Source organism: Orycteropus afer, unplaced genomic scaffold, assembly GCF_000298275.1.
Source record: "Orycteropus afer afer isolate SDZICR_OR568_19922 unplaced genomic scaffold, OryAfe1.0 scaffold00527, whole genome shotgun sequence".
NCBI classification, from domain to species: domain Eukaryota; kingdom Metazoa; phylum Chordata; class Mammalia; order Tubulidentata; family Orycteropodidae; genus Orycteropus; species Orycteropus afer.
This window is the reverse complement of record NW_006922114.1, coordinates 683431-687148: the sequence shown is the minus strand read 5'-3', so window position 1 is coordinate 687148 and position 3718 is coordinate 683431.

Sequence of the window (3718 nt, the reverse complement as noted above, 5' to 3'; positions counted from 1 at the left end):
CTTTAAAAAGCAAACAAAAATAAATACTCAGTTTCTCTCATCATTTCAGATCTTCTGCAACAGAACCCTAAATCCCAGCAAGTTTCTGTTGGCCCTGCTAACCTAGTGGCTATTCACTTTTTTGTTTCATCCCTCAATGCTCACACCATTGTTAATAAAGCACCATATGCTTTCTGTCTTCTGTTTCTCTAAGTTCCCAGCATATCTGTCATACCCAAGTACCTTCACTCCAAGCTTCTACCTGGATCGATCCTCTCCCACACTTTACTGTCTGCCTTCTCATCTTTCATGTGTCCACTGATTGTCACTGTCTTCATGGATGGAGTTCCCTTGTGACCTTATGGAATCCTGTGACCTCTGCTGTTTTTCCTTTGTAGAATCTGCATGTGCATATGTGCTTGTCTATGTCCCCCTCTAAACCACAAGCTGGCTCCTTGTGATGCTCATCCAGGTGGGAATCCTCAGGCATTTTGCATGATGACAGGAGAGTTAGCCAGCCACGGGTAGCCTCCTTCTCCTCTGTTGTCTTCAAATGCCATATATGTCATCAGCTCTCAAATCAGCATAAATCAGAAACACCTGGATGGCTGTTCAAAACAGAGATGTTGGGAGCCACCTCCAGATGGTCCTATTCAGTAGGTCCAAGGAGGGGCCCACAAATTTGCATTAGTTTCCTGCAAAACTGTTCCTGAGAAGTGAGGACAGTGAGACTTGAGGTGGATTACTTTGGACTCATCATCAGGAAGGACAAATTGCTAGAAAGGGTACCATTGTTGCTAAAGTAGAAGGTCAGCAGAGGCCAGAGAGGTCTGGGTGAGAGAACTGAAGTCATAGCTGACACCAGAGGCTCAAGCATGCCAACCACCGTGAGGATGGTGCAGGTCTGGGCAACGTTCCCTTCGGTTTTAGGCAAGATCACTATGAGTTGGAGCCAACTCCACAGCGCCAGCAAAACAACAGCCCATTCCCAGGCAATGCTGCTCTGACCATGGCCTCCGGCCTCCAAGAGCCACTCTATAAGGCATCTCTGTCAGCCTCTAGAAAGCCTGACCTGTGAGTGGAGTCACAAGTCACAAATACGCAAAGTCATTCCAGCTTTTGATTTTGCAAATCTCTAAGCACTTACACATGCAACTTCTCTTATAGCAAAATGCTGACCTGCCTGCTTTGGAAAATATAATATTGCCATCCATTTTAGATCTTCAAAATGGTATTGAGATGTGCAGCAATTACTTCTTTAGTATGTAATATTGATCCCAACCCAGCTATCTTATTGAAACAACATATTAATTATTGATGGAAATTGCCTGCCTGAGATTCTAATTCAATTACACATTATTGCCATCATCTGCCTGTGAGGCTGAATTCATCACCAGGCGATTGGAGTGTCTGCACCCTAGTTGCTCTGAGAGAGGGTTGCTTTGTAGCTACAAACAAATCAGGAACCAGTGAATATGCTACGCGTTGGGAAGTAGACCACCTTTCTTGCTTCATTGGATTTCTCCTAACGACTTCAAATTCCAGCTCCCAGTGTGGGACAAAGACAGCTCAATGCTTAATCCATAAAAGTGACTTCTACCAATTATAGCAAGAAAAAACCGTTAGGGAACACAGCTCTTTTATTTCTTTATATTTCTTCAGGTTGCTTTAAGTGCATAGCCCTCTGCCTGAGAGTATCATAGTGTAATAAACTGTACTTTCAGACTAGATAAACTGGACCACTTCATTTCATGTGTCCAATTTTGTTTGCAGAAACAAGAGTGTCACCAAACCATTGCTTTGAAACAAGAGAACAAGGTACCCCAATGAAATCTCAGGACACAAGTACAGTAGAACTTGAGAAAGCTGGAATGTGGGTAATGCAGAAACCTGTCAGAGAAGGAAAACTCACTGGGGGTTTATGAGGCAGGATTCTTAACAGAGCAATAGAAAATGGGGTGGTGGGCACACTACCAAAGGTGGAAAACTAGGTAGACCTAGGAACACACGTCAGTTCCATGGAGCTCTGGTCATCACAGGTTTGCTGTACATTTGTATGAACCTTTCAGAGCTCCTTCAAATGCAGAATAAAAGTGTCGGCACCTGTGCACATGCACACTCCATTCCCCCAGCAAGGCAAAGTCCTCCCTTCCTGGGAATTTTTGCAATGGCTGGCTGTCAGATTTACGCTAACAGCTAGTGATCACCGAAAAAAGAAACAATCCTATCGACTCTCCTCCAGGTTACCTAGAACCACTTGTCTTGGAGATCCTGGTTTTCATCAGCCCCTCTCCAGTTGCCAAGGACAGAAACTGACTGAGACAAACAGAGGGAGAGCGGTCTAGATGTAGTCAGGTCTCAGAGTTTGATGGACCTACCCATCTTGGGGCCATCATAAGGAGGAATAATACACAATTTAAAATTCAAAAATAGAAACAAAGAAATTATATGCAATGAGAAGTAATGGACAAATTACAAATACTACAATTTTGATGAAAACCACAATACTGTAAACTCGGGGACAATACCAAAAGCACAATGCTTTAATTTCTTAATTGCCTCACATGACTCCACAGTATTTTCCATGTGATCTTTGTGTATTTTTTGTCACCTCTTCATATGACAAAAATTATGTAATTTTTCTCCAGAGACTTTGGAAAGATAATTCAGTCTTTCCTCTAGTATAATTTAAATTGATTTTGTGTTATTGATTATTTAAAACATTTATTTCAGCTTCACCTCTTATTGATAACATCAGGTCAAATTTGTGGTGGGTGTGAAATTTGGTGGGGTAGTTTACCCAGTTTATTTCACACATGACTTGTTAAATGCATATTTGCTTTTGTACTTGGAGTCCCTGGTTCCGGCAAATGGTTCACAAATTCTTCAATTCAAGTCCACCAGAGGAACATCGGGAAAGACATCTGGTGACCCACTTCCAAGAACACCAGCCACTGAGTGCCTGATGATGCATAGTTCTACTGTCACACACATAGGGTCACTGTGAGTGGGAGTTGACACTACGGCAGCTGGCTTAGCTGTCTGTAATCCAGCAGTCGATTTGTGCTATATATGAAGGTAAAGCTTCTGATCAATTCTAGCCTGAGCAATGGCCATGAAAAAGGGCCTCCCATGTTATATACAAAATCTGGAGCTCAAGGCCCAGCACAGACTAGAAACTCAGTAGACATTTGAGGATTGAGTCAACTATTTAATGAAGGATCAGAAAGTTGACCAACGATGCATGACTGTGTGCTGAATAATCTCCAACTACATAAAGTTTCACTTTTAAACATGTTCCTACATGTGACATTTCTTCAAGGAAACAGTGGAAACCTGCATGACTCTATATGCAGCACAAATGAAAGGAGATAATGGCCACAGCATCCACACGGAGCACATAGTCAGAGTTGATGGACTACTGGGGTCCACAAACGAAAGGAGAGATTGGCTACAGCATCCACACACAGAGCACACGATCACAACTGATGGACCCCTGGGGTCCACAAGGTTCACGTGGGAGTGCATGGTGACTAAGCTCTACGTGGTCTGCATGACTTCCTGTCTGCTGCCTGCACTCCTGTAGAAACAGCCATTTTTCCCATCAGTAGAAGAATGGATAACCAAACTACGATACAACACACAATGGCATACTATGCAACTATGAAGAATAATGTAGCAACTGCAATACACCACATAACATGGGTGCACTTGGAGAACATTATGCTGAGTGAAATAA